This window comes from Tenrec ecaudatus, chromosome 1 (assembly GCF_050624435.1).
Source record: "Tenrec ecaudatus isolate mTenEca1 chromosome 1, mTenEca1.hap1, whole genome shotgun sequence".
Classification (NCBI taxonomy): Eukaryota; Metazoa; Chordata; class Mammalia; order Afrosoricida; family Tenrecidae; genus Tenrec; species Tenrec ecaudatus.
In genome coordinates, this window is record NC_134530.1 from 119,107,741 (window position 1) to 119,127,275 (window position 19,535).

Below are 19,535 nucleotides of genomic sequence, written 5' to 3' on the forward strand. Positions count from 1 at the left end.
CTGTGGATTAAATTATTTTGATTTAGAATTTAGAAAATATCTTGCCCTCAGGGACGCAGGTTATGTATTTCATCACATACATTATAGGTATTATATTAAAAGCAGCCATGCCAAGTTTCACAAAATGTATCTTATATACTCAGAGAAAGAGCCCCTTCACAGACCTGTCCTTGGGGACCTTTTTAGTTTCATATACTCAAGACCTGTTTTATAAAAACAAAAATATAATATAATGGGGGAAAGAGTTCAGCTGGCAACTCAGTAAAATAAAAATCCAGATATGGGAGTGTTCCATCTCTAGTCCATGGCTAGCAAGAGGAAATGTATAGTTTGAGAAAGACTGGGGGTATTTCTCCAAACCCTAGTCCGTGAGATTTCTCAGACTGAGTATGGTGCCCTGAACAGATCGGGGAGCTGGCTTGAGTAATTGACTGGGAATGTCCTCAATGAGACAAGAAACTTGAGACCAGCAATGAAAGTATCACAGCTGACATAGATGTTTGGTATGTTGGTCTAAATGTTTCCATATTTGCCCTGTCAACACAGAGAACCAAGAGCTGGTGCTGCTCCTTTACTTTCATTTTAGTGAGACCTTTCTTCTTTGCTTGTGAACCTGCTATTCTGACAGCTGACAAAGGACATTCCAAGAACTTCGCCAGAGCCCAAAATGGGCAGCACCGTGGGAATTTCTCCTCATAGACTTGTCCAATGACCCTGCTCTGGAGAAAACATTCAGGTAATGCCTTCCCCATGGAAGCTCAGTTCCCATCAACTCACCACGGGTGCCCTCATTAGGGTATTTTTCTTTCTTGAAGGATTTTTCCCCCAGTTCATCTCCGGCTCCCACCACAGTGAATTCAGTGTCCATGAAGAGGACTGGGTAGCGGTCCCCTGAGATTACCCTGGGCTTATTTTTAGAGCAGGCAGTTTGGAAAATTTATTTTCTTTTGCTGACTGCCACAGGATTGTCTGAACTCTGATTTAGAATCCAGAACTTTAAGAGTAGATAATCCATGACTTCTTCTTAAAGTTACAGAAATTGTGATACAATGAGGATGAGAGATTTACCAAGAGTTTCCTACCCATCAGCCACTAGAGTGTTTTTCTCTGGTCTTTTGGTCTCAGGCCTGTAAGGTGCTTAATTGTGTAAAATGGCAAGTTATCTTGACTAAATTAGACAGATTGCAGGTTAAAACCCCACTCCTTAAGTCTCAATTGATCCCCTGAGCCAGGGAGAATCCGACAAGTGTTATTATGACTATCAAACTACACGCTCAAAAATTATTTCCCTTGGGAACTTTCACTTAACCCAGACCAAAAGAGATTACTATTAAAACGACGACGACGACAACAACAACCCCCCAAAAACGAACAAGAAAACCCTCATTACATTTTGTGCCAGCTTTCTTGTTTATTCTCCCATTTTATATCTCATTCAAAATTATATTGAAATGTTATGATCTCTCTAGCATCTGTCTATTAGTAAGTTAAACTTTCTGAAATTGCCAATATGAAGCTGACCCATAAGGGTGGGAATTTCATGTATATTAAACTTACCAAGAGAAAGGTGTAGTAAATTGGGAAAATGCTTGCGTATAAAAATGCAAGTTATTGACCATAATGAAAATTAATTGAAAAGATGAAATAGAGTTAAGTGTGCATCCAAGGTTTAATACAATTATTTATAAAATAAAGAAGTGCTCACATATCACACAGGAGTTTTCACATGGAAGAGCATTTCAGCTTCTGATAGCCAAAAGAAAAGCGGTGTAACTGAGTTTCACACAGGTGCTAATATGCCCAAATTCTCTGTGTGCAGCAACCGTGACCACTACACAGCACACTTGATTCATTCAGGTCTTTGCAAAACCTTTACCTCGTACTCTTCTCTCGTGCTCTTTGTCTGCCCCCCGCCCCGCTCCCCCTACCTATTATGGTCAGACTTCTGAAAAGAGCACTTTCTCCACGTTGTCCCTCTATTTTGTAACACACCACAATCTGTGCTCTGTCACTAACATTCCACTCAGTCTGTTTTTGCCAAAGTCACTGATGACCTTGGACAAATTCAGTGGTTTCTTCTCTGTCTTCCTCTGACCTGCCTTTCCTATCATGTTAAACAGGATGGACCAAGGTTTGCTTCTTAAAATTGTGTCACTCCCTTTGCTTCCATTTTCTCTGTCCTCTCACTCGGATTGTTAGCCTTGAGGGCACAGGACCAGAGCCGTATTCAGCTCTGTACCCCAGGGTCTGACTTAATGTAGGTACTAACAGGGACTTATACATGTTTGTAGGAATAAATGAATACAATTATTTTTAAAAGTGCTATTGAATCCACTCTGACTTATTTGTATCAGAGAAGATCTAAGCTCCATAGGGGTTTCAGTAGCTGATTTTTCCAAAGTAGATCACCAAGTGTTTGTTTAATGGTGCCTATGGGTAGACTAGAACCTCCAATTTTTAGGTTAGTAGCTGAACAAATGATCTGCTCCTACCACTCAGACTCTTCTTATAGAAATCATAGCTCTCTATTAGTTATTCATTATTGCTCAGAATTGTTGTTTTTAATTAAAAAATTAGTTTCCACTCATCAGGAACTTCCATGCCCTATATATTTAAAAATAATGGGTAGCTAGCAGGAATCATATTCTTTCTATTTCCATCATAGAAAACCTACTGGATAATTGGGGGGCAAGGCAGGTATGCCTGAGGTACCTGCTAGTTCCTTCTCACATAATTACATCTAATTCTTGGCCATTATAAATATGCTGGGCCATTATTCATGTTTTGTCTTTTTTTTGTTTTTAGTAACTACTAACTCTAAGGAAAAAAGATTCACGCCCCTTTCCCTTCCTCTCCAGGATATATCATAGGATAAAGCACTTACAGATCCAATACAGTGTATTCAGCAAACAGCCACTTGTTGCCCACTTAGACAAATGACCTGGGAGAAAAACATGGGGAAAAAATAACACAAGACTCAAGGAGAACAAAAGAAATGAACCAACAGGGTATCAAACACACACACACACACACACACCCCTTATGCATCTTTAATTTCTGTTGTTTGGGTTGGAAAACAGCTGCAGGTGTCCTCTAATAATAACCCCATTTTCCCAAATATCAACTGTCATATCTAATCTGTTACAGTCACCATGTAGCCTCCTGTTACGGCGCATTTCTTTCATTACAAATTTAGTAGCAGAGATTTGAATGCTCGAGCTACATTCAAACTAGTCAATTAATGCATTATTTACAAGTTAAATGTTATTAAAAACAGGTTCTTAATTTGCTAATGATTTAGTAGACCCAAGGCAATATTCCAATCTAATTTTTTTTATTATTGAAAATGGAAGAACATTTAGAGCAATTGCAATGGAGATGGGTGTCAGAGATACTTTGGCGTCTCCGCCCAATTTCAGTGTTTCTTTTCTTTTTAAATTTAGAGTAGGTTGCTTTTGATACCTATACTAACCAGCTGTGGCATAATAAAGAAAAACAAATAATGCAAAAGAAAAGAGCCTAAATACTGTTGTGGGTGGTGTCCTAAAAATCACCAGGTAGTTTAGAATGTCTCAGTGCTCATGTTCCCCACACAATCCGGCCTCTTTTGCCTGACAGCGCCCCTCTAGCAGCACAGCAGATAAGGCCAAACGTCAAGGAGAGTAAGTACTATTAGCGTTCCACTGCTGCCAGGCTGCATGAATGCGGCATGTCTTCCGAAATGTGCTTTTAAAAAGTAAGAGTGTCCAAGGTCCTAGGAGTTCAGAACCATTACTGAAATCTGGATTTTGTGCTTATTTGTTTGTTTGTTTGCTTGCCTTTGCCCTAGATCACACTTTAAGTGCTCATTTTTCATATCCCATAATCCCATGGCACATTCCATGGATCTATGAAATATAACATGTGGGAAGTCTTAGATATAAAAATTACCCATTTTCATGCCTTTCTACCAGTTTTTCTCTTGCTCTAGACTCGAGCCTTATCATTCTCCCCGGCTCCCCGAATTCCTTCTTGGATTCTTAAATATGTTTTAAAAAGTAACCAAAATCCACTTTGCCCCCAAGATTTGATTCATTTTTTGGTTTGCCAAGAATACACACAGCAAAAGGTACACCGATTTAACGGGCTCTGCAGGAATTGAGTATGTTCTTTGAGTTGTGTGAGCATTCCGAGCAGCTATTCCGAGGTGTTCTTCCCTCATTTGCATAAGTTGACTGCTCCCAAGGTTGCTATCTAATTTTTAGGAATTGCTGGTGTCAATTTGATCCCGTATAGATAGTTCTTAAAATAGCACAATACTCAAGATAGACCTTTTTTTAAAAAAACAAGTAAACAGAAGAAAAAGAAACTAGTTCAGCTAGACTATTGTTTGATGTTAAGCCAGTCAGAGCATAGTGCAGCACTGATAAAACATTTCTCTAGTTCTTTAATGCTCCCCACACTCCCTGCCAACTATCCTGACCCCAATTCTACCTCACAGATCCGGCTAGCCCAGAGCATGTACACAGGTGTACATAAGAGTTAGAAACACAGGGACATCCAGGACAAATAAACCCCTGAGGACCAAAAATGAGAGTAGTGATACCAGGAGGGTAAGGGGAACTGATCACAATGATCTACATATAATCCCTTCCCATGGGGACAGACAACAGAAAAGTAGGTGAAGGGAGACATCGGTCAGTGTAAGACATGAAAAAAAAAAAGATAAATTATCAAGGGTTCATGAGGGAGGGTGGGGGAGGGAGAGGAAAAAATGAGGAGCTGATACCAAGGGTTCAAGTAGAAAGAAAATGTTGGAGAATGATGATGGCAACACATGTTCAAATGTGCTTGACTCAATGGATGGATGGATGGATTGTGATAAGAATTGTACGAGCTCACAATAAAATGATAAAAAGAAGAATTAAAGATTATCTCAGGGGTTATCCTCCCTCTATGGCTCCAGAAAGTCTGGAGTCCATGAGGATTTTAAATTCTGTTCTATATATTACTTCTCACTTTTATCAGAATTCTTCTATAGACTCTTTAATCAGAATGTTCAGGAATAATAGCCAGGCACCATCTGGTTCTTCTGGCCTCATGGCAAAAGAGACAGTTGTTCACGGAGCCCCCAAGGAGCCACAGACTTCTTGTCCTTCTCCTGCTCCACACATACCCTCTTGCCCTGCTGCTTCAGTAAAGAGAAACTAGTTGAGCATCGGATGGCGGCTTGCTCAACCCCAGGCCCGATGTAGCAAACTAAGGTGGGACTGAAGCACCGGACACATTCATAGGGTAATTATCTGGGTGTCTGATGAAACCATCACTCCCAATCTTCATACCAGTGAGCCAATTGTATAAGGTGTTGGGTTGTACATAAGTAGCTCCAGAAGCCATTTTGTTACTGCAGTCAATATATTTGGCACACAACTGCCAATTCACAAATTTTCATAAATGCACAACTTATTGATAGCAATTATAATAACTGACTGTGAAGCCCCACCCTTAGTCAATATAGTTTTTCATTCCACTTAACCCCCTCTATGCTCCCTCCTTCCTGCTCCTGGTAACCACTAATCAGCTTCATTTTTTTCTTTTTTAAAAAAATATATGTGAAGTCGTACAGTAGCTGTCCTTTCACGATGTACTTATTTCACTCAGCACGCTGTCTGTAAGCTCTCTCTGCCTTGTAGCAGTGTGTCAGGACTTCAGTTTGTCAACTGGCTGAGTAAAGATTCACCTTATTAATGAAACCTTGTTGTTAAAATGAACTCTAGCCCAAAGCAATCTTTTCCTTCCCCGAATGCTTACAGCTCTTCATGTTCCTATCTGATAGTCACTCACTCATATTTATATTGCCTTGTATTGTTCTACGATTGTTTCTCTACAAGGAAAGCTATAGAGTTAGAATGACCTTCTCTTTACGGGTGGTATGCTCTCATGGGAAATGATTTCTTTTCTCTAAGTCTCACCTTTGTCATCTCAAACAGAGGTAAAAATGCTTACTGGATTGGTGGAAATTGGTGTGAGAATGCATGCTTTATTCTAAACAAGATTTATTTAAATATTTTTCTATTGTTGAAAAAAAATAAGTCCTCTCATCAACACACTCGTCTGAGTCTCATTAGAGAGCCTCAGAAATAAGGACATGTTTTGTACGATTGTACACAATGGCTTTGAGGTCAGGGTTAATATAGAATTTTTAACAAAACTCAAGTGGACATCTTCAACAACACCTGAATTTGATTGGACTGCTGCCGTCCATGGAACAACAGGTTTTAGATGGAGTGAGAGGGTGAAAGATTGAGAAGACCTAAAACGTGAGTTAAAAATGGAGAGGTGAATTCCCAAGGTTTTGGTGACTGTGCTTGGGGATTCCATATATGTAATCTTTATAAGACGTCACAGGGGCTTATAATGTATATGTTTTAAGAAATGGGAAACTGCATTTGTTCCTGGAAAAAGACCAGGAAAGTTGTGCGGAGGAAGGTTTTTCCCTCTTGGCAGCGTACCTGCTCTTTCTTGGAGGGCTGCAAGGCTGTGAACGGGAGCGGGGCAGGCGCACAGGAAAGAGTGACTGGAAGCGCTTCTGCTAGCCATCCTACAGCCCTGGTCTTGCCCCAAGTCAAAGACTTTCTAAGCGCAACACAATTTGGGTCGCTGGAGGATGCCCACACCGATGTTTTGATGTGGTACATATCAGAGAGCCCACCTTCTTGGGGGAAGCGTTCAAGAGATGGAAACATTGCTTTCAGGAGTAAAGACCTAGATATGCTGAGAAGTGACATGCCAAGAAATGATCGCTTTACACTTAATGACTTTTGCTTTATAGAGTTTCTTAGGATTTTAACTTCATGACAATGTATACAAAGTGCCTAGCACAAGGTCTACCTTAAGTTTGGCACTCAAGAAAATTTAATTCTCACTAGCCCTCAAAATAGATGATCTGCATTTTTGCCTATCTGGTTTTCACTTTATGTGACATGTTTTCAAAACAAGGACTACATTAAATTTTTTAAAATCTATTTGCTTACTTTCAAACTTTCCAGCTGAAAAGCACACAGCTGGTATTTCAGGCAAGCTTGGTGAGTAAGTGAATGGATGACAAAAATGAGTGGACTAGAGAAGACATTCTTGGCCCGGCTCCTGTCGCTGGAATACATTAGCTTCCTAGAGATGCCATGACAAAGTGCCACAAGGAGGGGGCCTTTCAAAAGTGGAGGGAACGGTGGTTCACTCTTCTGGAGGCTGAAAGTCCAAGATCAAGGTGTCAACACTGGATTTCTTCGGAGCCTTTGTTTGTCTCTCTCCTAGCTTCTGCTAGCTCCAGGGCATTCCTCGGCTTGCAGGTGCCCAGGCCTGCGGCTTCTCTACCCTGTCGCCTCTGTGTGTCTTGTCTGCTCTTTTATGGCGCACCACTCCGAAGGGATTAAGCTCCACCTTACTTCAGTATCACCTCTTCAAAGGCCCTATTTTCAAACAAGATCCTGTTCACAGATGCCAGGGGCTAGAGTTTCAGCACATCTTTTCAGGGACTCCGATTCAATCCATAACAGGCACAGGAGCCTCGACTGGATTCTGCGTTGCTTTAATTGTTGCAGGAAGAGGCTCGGGAATAAGTGGCATTTAATTGGAGATGTTACTTGGCAGCAACCTCTGGAGCTTGGGGTCACGTCAGCTTGGCTTACTCAGAGAGTTCTCCAAGTTCAAAAGCACCTTCACGGAGACTGAAATGCCTCCTGCGTACTAGCCACACGTGCTTCAGCTTTCTGCCTCAAAGGCCCTCTTCTAAGTTTACTCTGCTAGAAGGTAGCCCAGGTAAGGTTACAGTATAGGTAAGGTCTCCATGAAAAATGGGGATTATACGATTCCAGCCTCCATGTTTGGGGAAGTTTTTAGTTTGTTTGTTTGTTTTGCATACCTCTGGAAATTCAGGTAGAAGCAAATGCCTGCCGCCCACACCAGCAAATCAAAATCAAACCAAACTCACTGCCCTCAGGTCGATGCCAAGTCCAGCCAACCCACAGGGCAGGGTAGAACTGCCCTTGTGAGTTTTGAGAGTGTAACTGTTTACAGGAGGAGAAAACCCCATCTTTCTTCAGAGGAGCAGCTGGTGGTTTCGAACTACTGACCTGGATCGCTGCCCAAAGCATAATCCCTACGCCTCCAGGGCTCCTTTCCATATCAGTCAGGCTCCCTTATACTGGCTCTTCCTTCTTCTGGACACTCTGACTTCCTGGTATCCCCTTGCACACAAATTTTCAACCCTCAAGTTGTCTTCTTTTTTAACTGCCATAAATTAGGTGAAGTTTTACAATGAAGATCATCAGTTTGACATTCAAAAATTCATACATGGTTTGTTCCAACTCATCCTATCAATATGGCCTTCATGTATTCCACCTCCTCCTGTGTTTCCTGGTTCCCTTCCTCATCCTTGCCTAACCTTCTGAACTTTGTCCTGGGACAAATTCTTCCCTTTTGATATGAGATCCTTTCTTATTCTAACACAAGTGGGTTCTGCTTCAGGCCTGAAGGGTGGTTCGGAGTCCAAGGCTCCAGGTTCTCACCAGTTCCTTCCTGACCACTAAGCCAGATCTCCCGTGATTTTGAGTTTTGTTCTGCATTGTCTCTCACTATACCTAGTACTTGACAATGTATGAAGGTTCAAAGGATAGAAGACGAGGTTGCCAGGAGAGACTAGTCGCCGGCGAAGGATGTCATTGGTAAAGTAGAGGGCCAGGGACAGAGAGAGTGGCCCTCAAGGAGTTGGATCGGCACTGTGGCTACAGCAATGGGTTCAGGCCTGGGGGCAATGAGGATGGGGCAGGGCAGGGCAGTGCTTCATTCTGTTGTGCATGGGGTTGCTGTGGGTCAGAATTGGTTTGATGGCACCTAACGCCAACAACAGCATGTCTAGTATCTTCTAATGCAATGCGTCTCAGAGTAGTTGGTGGTGGTGCCCGTGTACTACGTAGTTCTTCTGTTCTCTGAGTTGTGGAGATTGATGTTCGCATGGCTCATTAGTCCCCTGGATAATTTGCTCCCATATGCGTCTCACTTTTCTTTTCTCCATATGTGGAGAAGCCAATGTTTGTACCTTAGGTGGTTGCTCCCCAGCTTGTAAGATCCCAGGGACTATTCATTCAAGGGAATGTATACCATTGACTTTGTGATCCATGTTCTACCAATAGACCACGGGCACTCAAGTTTTTCTCAGGTTCTACCTTTGGCAACACCCAAACCATGTAAGGAAAAGACCCAAGTGATGAAGACCAACCGAGCAGTGCGTAATGTAGACGAAGACTATGCAGAGGAGTCCAGGGTGGCTAAGATGGGAGAGAGCCAATAGAATAAGGTTCGTTCACTTCTTATTGAGAATCTACCATGTGCCACAAGTTCTCAGGCAATAGTTATACATTGGTGAACAAAACAGACATGTCTCTGCCGCCAAGGACCTTACATTTTGGAGAAGGAAAAGATGATCAATAGATCAACTACAGGGAGAGATTAAAGTCCTGCAGACAGGAAAAAGAGTATATGAGAAGACTGTAGCAGAGAGGGCTATTTTAAATGTTATCATCAATTTAAAGTACGCAAAAGCCTCTGAAGAAGGTGTTATTTGAATGGAGATTTACTTGGAGTGAGAAGGACTGTGTTAGTCCAGGTAGACTAGAGAAACAAATCCAGAGACACTCATATGTGTATAAGAAAGAGCTTTATATACAAGAGCAACTAAATATTGAGAAAATATCCCAGCTCAGTCCAGATCAAGTCTGTAAGTCTGGTAGTAGCCCATATGTCTGATACCAAACCATAAATTCCTCTTCAGACTCATGAAACACATGCAGTGATGCCGAATGCAGGACGATCACAGGCCAGTAGGTGGAAGTCTTGTGGATCCAGTGGCAGTAGATCCATCTCAATGCTGGCAGGGGTCTCCATCCATGTGGCTCCCTCAGCTCCCAGTCTCTAGTGTAGCTTCATGTGTCTTCTCAGCTGGGATGTCTCCCAGGGAGTCAGCCTGTGTCCAGCCTCCAGCAACCTCTTAATCTCCTTAGCACCTCCGATTGAGGTCATCAAGCTGCAACCTGATTGGCAAGCTAAACTTCACCCCTTCACCCTTAATCTTCTTAAATTGACAACAGATTATGTAACTACCACAATGGCCCATCTTTTGTCCACTGCCTATAATTTTTGTGGTGTGAAAACAGAAGAAAAGCAGTAACGTGGGCATCTGATGATAGCACGGAGTCAACGTCCTACTGCTTAGAACAAGGGATGAAGGGATTTTCCAGGATTTAGTCATCCAGGCAGAGTACTGAGCTCCTCTGAAAGCCCCTTCCCAACTTGAGCTCAGTGTGCAGCCTCGGGTAGGAAGTCCTGGGAGGCTGCCTTTCTTCCAGTCCTCTCTTCTCTCTCATGTTAAATGTGCCCTTTTCTCCAATCTCTCAAACTAAAGAATGCTTTATCTTGATAAGGCTTTATAACTCACCAAAGGGTTCCTTAACTCCTTCAATGTCCACACACATCTGTGCATGCTAAGTAATTTTATCCATTTCTTAGAGAAGAGGACACTCGAACTTGAAGACTTTGCTTGGGACCAGGCGACTTCATTGGCAGAGCCACACCTTTCAGACTACTGTTTGCCCACTGACCTTTGGCCCATGTTGCCCCATCTGCTGGACTACCGCTCTTTCACCCCTCATCCCCTTACTCTGCGGCAGCTGATCTGCCCTGGGCAATGACCTTATCCTCCTATAGGACGCTGTCTCCTCAACTTTGTCAGTGGGTTTAGAGCCAAGTCTCAATACATCTAGAAGTTTAGAACTGAGAAATTTTAGGACAATATGAAGGGATCGTCCATTCTTTGGGCTTTCAGAATATGACAGTGTTTTGAAGCCATTCATAGGATTTCCAGTGGCTACTTCCTCTGGAAGTGGGCAGCTGATTCCCTTTTTGCAGTCTCCTCCTAGTCGGGAAGCTCCATTGGAATCGCTTCTCTTTGGGGGGCCCTGCTGGCCTTTGAAATACCAGTGACACAGCTCCTAGCAGCACACAAGTCACCACGGCACGGCAGGCTGACAGTGGTGGTGCTGGAGAATCCTGAAGGTACAGTGGACTGCTGAAAGGACGAACCAATCTCCTTTGGAAAAAAACGATGGTCAGAGTGCCGCTGAGAGACAAGGACGGAGAGATTTTGTCTTACATATTTTGAACACATTGTAAGGAGAGACCAGTCCTTGGAGAAGGACATCATGCTTAATAAAGTGGAGCGGCAGGGATCCGGAAGAAGGCCCTGCGTGAGCTGGAGTGGCATTGTGAGGACGGCGCAAGTCGGGGCAGCGTGTTGTTCAGTTGTGTATAGGATTGCTATGGATCAGAACCGACTCATGGCACCTAACAACAGCTAACATGAAGGCATTTTGGCTTTAGTATTTTAATTAAGTCTCATGTGCTTTCTTGATTATGTTTTCTCACAGACACACTGAAATATGTGAGATTTTCTTAATGCCATATTTATTTTAAAACTCAACATTAAACTTACTGCTATTGAGTCAATTCTGGCTCATGGAGCCCATCTAGGACAAAATAGAACTGCTTCGGGGGCTTTCTGAGGCTGTCAAGCTTTACGGGAACAGAAAGCCTCATCTTTGTCCTGAGTTTGAACTGCCAACCTTGTAGTCAGTAGCCGAGCATTTAACCCTTGACACCATACATATGTGGATAACTCACTACACTAGAAGTATATAGGCAAATGTAGCCCATGAAAACATTTTGGCTCATAGTCAATCTTGGGGACGGTGGCCCACTGGGCGGTGCTTTATCCCGTTGTGCAATGGCTCAGTGTGGGTGGGGTCTACTTGAAGGAAGCACACCTTTTGAGAAGGCAGGACGTGAAGTTAGACCTGTTTGCACTGGGACTGTTCTACCCTGGACTTATTTTTCTTTTCAGGAAACCCCAAGGGATTTTGATTCTGAAAGACATCCTCCTTCAGTGATGGATTCTCTCACATCCGTGGAGACTCAGCATGCTTATCATTATTTATTACTTAGTTGTTACAATTATTCATATACGTGATATGCAGGAGTTAAAAAATGCAAGTTCTGGAACCAGACAGGCCTCGGTATGATTCTTGGCTCTGAAAGTTGTACTCTGTAGGCAGGTAGCTTGGTGCCTTGTGTCTCAGTTCTGACATTCGTAAAACGTGAACTTGCAAGTATTGTGCTCCAGAGGTGGTTTTGCATTTGGAAAGAAACCACGCCAAGCAGCGAAGCAGTGACTTTGAGTTGGCTTGGACTCCTGGCAAGCCGGTGGCTTGCACAGTAGAACTACACGTTTCTACCATGACCTTTTGGTAGCAACTTATTAGGACTTTCTTCCACTGCGCTACTGGGGTGGAATGGGGAGGCGGGGCGCAGGTTGAACTTTCAACCTTGCTTTTGGCAGTTGGTTGCTTCACTCTTTGTGATCCTGGGGGTTCCTAATAATGTGGACAAGACGCAGATGCCTGCGGTCTGCCATTATCATTATTCTGCTCCCCCAGACCCGTCTGTAAAGTGTAGCAATTTGAACAAGAATATGGAGCTGAAGAGCAGATTAGTGGTTTGGGAGATTAGGGGCAGGGTCTGGGGGACGGAGGCAAACATGATTATAAAAGGTAGCACCAGGGATCCTTGTAGTGATGGGGTTGTTTGGAATCTTGATGATGATGTTGGAGTCATGTGTTGGATGCATGTGATGTTGGATACATGAACCTACACGTGTGATACAACTGCACGGCCTTAAGCATGCGTGTGCACGTGCACACAGCCAACTGAAAGTAAAACTGTGGAAATATAAGATCAACAGTTTATATACTGTCAATAAGCTGGTTGTAATTTTGTCCTATCTTTTTCAAAATGTTTCTACTTGGGGACACTAGGCCAAGGTTACCTGAGACCTCTTCTTTTTATAAATTCTTACAATTCCATGTGAGTACACAATTTACTGAAAAGAAAAGAGGAAAGGCAGGCAGGGCCACAGCTCAGAAGGTGGACAGCATGGTCAGCAGTAATAATGACCCTTGTCTCATGAAGGTCTGACCTCCTTCTAGAAAAACACACGGCTTCTCTCCTTTCGCAGGCTATAGTTTATGTCTCTGCATTGAGCTCCAGTTGGTATGTTATATTTACTCATGTCTTCCAAATGCCTGACTTGAGATCCACCCGTGATCACATTCCCGCGGGTAGAACTGCCCCATAGGGGTTCTTGGCTTTGATCTTTATTGCCCCAGATCACCACACCTTTCTCCACAGAGCTGCTGTGTGGGTTTGAACTGCCAGCCTTTCGGCTATTACCTAAGCATTTAACCATTTGCCTCCAGGGCTCCTGTTTCTTCTTTCACCAAAGATGTATGAATTCCTGCTAGGTGTGAGGCATGAGATCCATCCATCAGCAAGCTCCATCTGGAATTCCTCATCTGATGGTGGAACTAGATAATAAACCCCCCAAAGTATAATAGTGAGACCATCCATTAGAAAGTGGTAGTCCAAAGGAGTGTTGGGCACGGATTGGGGCAAACATTTTAGACAAGGTGGTAAAGTCACCTTGTCGAGAAAGTGATTTGAGCACAGACTTGAAGGGGATGTGAGACTGGCAGTTTCTCTCACCGAAAGGGATCCTTGGATGCCAGAGACATAATGCTTTCATCTGTTGTCTCCCCAAAGTCTAGGGCCATGATGTCGTCATGATTTCCACCCCCATCGATCCTTTGGGACATGCTCTCAGGGCTGACTTGTCCCAGAGGGCTCTCTGGGTAATCATCTAGGCTCATATGTCAAGATTGTTCGGGATTTCTCTTGTGAAGGCACAGGGTGGATTGGAACCACCAACTTTTCTGTTGGCAGCCAAGGAGGAAACCACTGCACGGCTAGGGCTCCTTGGCATGCTAGTCCTCAAAGTCGTTTGTTGGTGGCGTGAGTGCGTGATTGAGAGTGGACACGGTGGTGGGTGGACAGGGGCATCTCTCCTTCCTAGTGAAATGACTGATGTAGCGGTTGTTATGATTGACTACTCTGTTTTCATGTTAGAATAGACACTGAGCGTCGCTGAAGGCACAGACTTCATTTTGTCTGCTAGCATGTCCCCAGAAACTCAGCACTTAGACAGTGCCTGCCTCCTACACCAGTGCTGGCCAATAGTTGTTACTGATCCAATGGGCACAGGGAAGAAGACGTTGGTTCAGAAATGCCAAGTGACTTGTCCATGATCTTAGGCCCAGGAAATCAGTAACGTCCGAGCTGGTTTTCTGAATCTCAAGTCCCAGTATTTCATGTCCATCTGAGCTGCTGGCGAAATCCTTCTCACGTCCCTCCTTAGGCTTAGTGGTCTCTTATCTGCGTCCTAACTGCCCAGTCCAGTCCATGCTGCAAGGGCTCTGTGAGTGACAGGCAGGCAGAGGCCACTTGTGGCAGGCAGTCAGTACTCGCACCCCCCATAGGACAGCCGTCGCCTTCTGATACAGCAGAGTCCGGACACCCTCTTCTCTCGGGACCCCAAGTGGAAGATGATGTCACCTTTTGGCGACCATTGACTTAGCCAGACAATACGGTGGTTCAGTTAGAAAGGCTCCGCCGGGAAGTTGCAGATTTTTAAAACTAATTTGGTGTGTATTCTCCTTTGCAATCACTTCTCTGTACTATCTGTGTTTCACACACCGTGAAACGGCGCTACACTGCGCAGCTGAATTAGTTGTACAGTGACTCAAAGGCATTAAACAATGACTTTGATATTTTAAGTACTGACTAGGAGGGATTTTTAATTCCTCCCTCATAATGAAAGCAACGACAAAAAAACCCACCCCAGTACACCCCCCTGGCATTCTTATTCACTTTTCTATTCTGGGTGGGCCCCACTGAGCCAGAAAAAAACCTCGGAGCGTTTAGCTTGCTTAATGGCAAAAGAAAAATTAAACAAGCATAGACGTGCAACCTTAATGACACCCAGGCACACTAGAACAACAGTTCCCTGCTTCTAAAACCTGTTATTTAATATAATGGGCAAATCTTGTGGGAGCTTTTCAGGTGCTGCTGAGTCTGACAAAAACAGCTACTTTGCGAGGAGGGGCGGGGGCAGGGGCAGGGCGAGCGCCTGGCTTGTGCTTGCTTGCTTCCCAGGGTCCCGGCGGGCGGGCGGATGCATGGGACAGACACCTGGGTTGGCTGTGTGGCATGTATTGGCTGCACATGGCTGGCTCGTCTGGGAACCAGGGACCCTTTGAGGACAGGATCACGCTAGGCTCTTACAGGTGCAGGTGGTGTCCGCTCACCTGGTGAGGCCATTTCATCCCCACGTTGTCTGGAGAGGGTGCTGACAGAAAGGGGGAAACTGGAAAAAAGAAAAGAAAGAAAGAAACATGAAGAAAGACAGAAACACAACCCACCGCAAGTGAATTAGTGCCGCGAAACGATGTGCGTGAGCTAGTAATCTTCAGAGCAGGGCAGCTAAGTGATGGTTCACATCTGACAATAAATACATGAATAGCTGTTGAAAGCTTGTTTGATTTTCACAAAGAGCTTTAAACAAACATTCGTTTGCTCATTAGTCGCAAGCAACACTTTTATGGCAGGAGATGCATTAAACCTAACATGTGTCTGCGACCGAGGTATTTGGTGGCTTTAAAGATGGAGACACAAAGCCATGCGTATCATTTACGCGGAGCGGCCTTGAACTGCCTGTAATGGAGTGAGATACAGTTATTATGTGTGAATACTGCGCGTCTTCAACCAGAGAGAGGCAACAAACAGGCTTCGAACAAGCGCCATGTCTGTGGAGATCAAGACTTAGAGGCCCCTCGCTCTGCGCTTGGCATTGACTTTGCATAAACTCATTTTGTTGGTGGTGGTGTTGTTGTACACTTTAAAAAAAACGCAAGCAATTTACATCTGTTCCCTGAGGTCATTTATGCTCAACTGGCAGTCCAGTGCTCTAAATTCCTTGCTGATGCCGATCTCTGCCTGGGTGTCAGGTCGGGCTAGGTGACTGAGCAAATGGCCGCTTCAACATTTTTAGGGTAATAGCCGCTATAACTCATTTAGCACAGGCCCTGTCAGGAAATTTCTAATTGTGACCGACTGGGACTCATCAGCCCTCCTTCCCCTTTCTCCTTTTCCAGGGTGGTTTCCCTGGCGGCGGCTCTCCAGGGAAGAAGGATGTCTGGTGGTCTTTCACCGTCTGTTAAAACAAACGAACAAACAAACAATAATGTCCACCTTGTGGGGGTGCCCCACGGTGACCTCACGTGAGTGTCAGAGGAGCACGGCGCTCCGCGGGGCTTCCCGCGGTGGATGCTCACCAGCAGTGGCCCAGGGCTCTTGTCCGTGTTCCTTCTGGCTGTGCTTGAAGCTTCCTCTTTTCACAGAGCAGCTGAGCTCATCCGTCACTTGTCCCTCTCACGGACTCCATCTTCGGGACCATGGCTTTTGTCCTGTTGAAGTTATTGCTCATGAAGACGAGATGTTGCCCCCTGTGGAGCCTAGAGGGCAGTGGCTGAGCACCGGCCTGGTCTCTTCCTGCGCCCCAAAGAAAACATCCCTTGTGTGAAAGACAGGCCGTCATGGTCGTATTGGGATCATTTGAAAAGTAATGAGCCCGATTTCCCCGCGATTTTCCCTGATGTCTACCCGCACGCGGTGAGTGATTTCCACAGCACGCGTTTCTCTCTTCTCTCATCCCTTTTGGGTGGACATGGGGAGTTGATGGATGTCACTGGATCGTGTATAAGCCTCCTGGGCAGGAGCTTCTATTGATATGTCTCTCCCTACGGGGAGTTTTTCCCACATCAAACTGCATCATAAAATATGCTAAATGCTTAACTCCTAAATCCAATTCATTAATCATCTTGCTTAAAATATACTTCAAATACATCACATTTGACATTGTATGTCACTGATATTAGAGGCAAATGATAACACTTGAAATCAATAAATGTTTTAAATTTATTTTCCTTATTATGGTTGTCATAATATTTTGACATGGCGGGCTGACATGTCAACAGCGCTGTTATCGGGAGGTAAAGCAGCGACATTAAACTGTCTCACCTTCAATGCTACTGTTTCAGGACCAAGTGGACCCAGGGGGAAAATATAGCTAACCTCTCCAAGGAAGCATCTGGATATGAAGTCATTACAGGTCATCACTGCGTAAGGCCGCTTGAGCTCAAAACCAAACCCCGGGGAAGAAAACCCTCTCGCTAATTTTCCGTCCAGTGGACTCGACATTAATATGAGATCAGTTTACAAGGGGCTTTCTGTGTGGCAGAGTTTGTGCAATGGGCTTTATGTACTTCGTCTCATTGTATCCTGGGAGGCAGGCCACTGCTATCTCTGCCATACAAACGAGGAAGCTGAGGCTCAACACGAAGAGCAAAAATAACAGGCACCATGTTACAAAGCTAGTAAGCAGCAGGACTCACACAGGAAGAGGGACTTGCAACTCAATGCCGGCTCCACTCTCAGACACTAAAGTCATCCCTGTTCTGTGTAGTTTGAAACTAAAATGGACTCTGACTCCTGGATGATCCTGCCTTCTGTCCCGAACGTTCCTCCGTCATATGGAAGTTGCTATGGTAGAAGATGAACATGGTGAGTGGACTGAGACTTACAAAACCCTTTTGCACACTAGAGAAGATCTGCATGAAGGCCAGCAACATTCTTCTCTTTGTCTCCAACCATTAGTGCTTAAAAGCAGATGCAAAGGAGAAATATCTGAAGGTTATACATTTCTCCTGCTCTTTTAAGGGACACGGGCAAAGTCCGAAATTTTAGAAGACTACATGTTGGTTTAACTTTGCTCAAACTAAGCACCAAAGCAAGACATCGTAGATGTAACTTGGCAGTATTCTCTGGGTTCCTAGTATCCCGGGTTGGTGTCTTTTGTGTCTTAACATCGGCCTTGGGCAGAGAGGATGCACAAAACCTATTTGCTGAGGGTGCTATTCATGCACCGTCAAAGACCACGAACGTATTCTCATTGGAACCACTGTCCAACGGTTCATTCATTTATATGGTGGTTCTGAATTCGCTGGATGGGTCATACTAGAGCCTTAACCATTAGCTTTGGGGTGAACAGCTAGTCATTCAGCAAACACTTGTTGAGTGTTACTGCAGTGGACACAGCTCTGTGTTACTCACGGGGACAACAGCAGCAAGAGAAGCAAGGATGGGAAACATACTTCAGTCAACTAACTAGACAATCATTAATGATCTCTGTCTACTCATTCTTATTCGATTTAAATACAGAAAAATGGATGTTTTCTCCAGACCACACAGTTTTATGAGCTGTAGCCCCTGTCTAGACTTGTATAACTACCACCACACTTAAAATACAGAACTAAAACCTCTGTAGTCCCACCTGCCCCAACCAATGTTGAGTGTGCCATGCAATGGCATTTACTATATCCGGAGTGTTCTGTAACCTCCATCATTATCTATTTCCAAAAATTGTCATCACCCTAAACAGAAACTGCACTGTTTAAACACTGGCTACCCACAGTCTCACTCTTTTAGGCCCTGGTCCTGCCTAATCAATGTTCTGCCTTTATGGATTTATTATTTTGTATTGATGGAAGTGTATGTGCAATAAAACATTTGCCATTTCAACATCCATGATATGTACAGTTCAGTGACATTGACTTATGTTCATGTTGTTCAATTGCTACCATTATGTTTTCCCAATTTTTCTCATTACCCTTAACTGAAGTCCAGTGTCCCCTAAGCTGTGAGCCCTCCTTTGTTTAGGCAGGAGATTATTTAGTTATCATGATGATAAGTTTTATGAAGGAGAGAAAACATGTTTTGAAAGTACATATTAAAATTTGATCAAAATGAATGATCTGCGAAGGGTCTCTTAAAAGAGATCTGGTGGCATCGTGAGCTACATGTTGGGCTGTTAACCACAAAGTCAGCTGTTTGAAACCCCCAGTTGCTCCAAAGGAGAAAAATGGGGCTGTCTGTTCCTGTAAAGGTTTAAAGTCTCAAAGGATAATTCTACCCCTCGGATCGCTGTGATTTGGAATTGATGCGAAGGTTTTCTTGAAGAAACGAAGTTTGAGCCGCATCATTAAGGTTGCGTAGGAATTGACCGGAGCAAGGGGAGTGCAGAAGTAGTCGGAGGGATGAACAAGAAGCATCCAGGGACAGGGAATGCATGAGTAAGAGCACTCAGTCAGATCAATGTGGGGGGAATTTGAGAATAAGGGAAGGAGGATTATGTCAAGATGAGACTTTTCTTGTTGTTATTGAGAATGTCCCAGAAGAGCATACATCAACTCACCAGTGTTCATATGTAACCATTCGGTAGCACTGATGACACTCTGAGCTGCCCCACCATTCTCATCCTCCTTTACGAGTTCATCCTCCCACCAAAGGAATACATTGCTCTCTACGATTCCTTGGAAAAGTTCTTGTCAATTTGATCCCATATACAAGGTACAGTAAAGTATTGCTCCCCAAATCATAGAAACCTGTATGAACAGCAATATCAAAATGTGAAGTGATAATTTCTCAGTATATCCTCC

General features: G+C 44.0%; 1 long non-coding RNA gene across 1 annotated transcript; it reads left to right on the forward strand.

Annotated features, from left to right (window-relative positions):
- Window positions 1-551: 551 nt before the first annotated feature.
- LOC142436793 (uncharacterized) lies at window positions 552-18,495 on the forward strand. Its single transcript, XR_012782114.1, has 3 exons — window positions 552-736; window positions 16,134-16,650; window positions 17,079-18,495. It is a non-coding gene; the product is annotated as an uncharacterized LOC142436793 (long non-coding RNA).
- The last annotated feature ends 1,040 nt before the right edge of the window (window positions 18,496-19,535 follow it).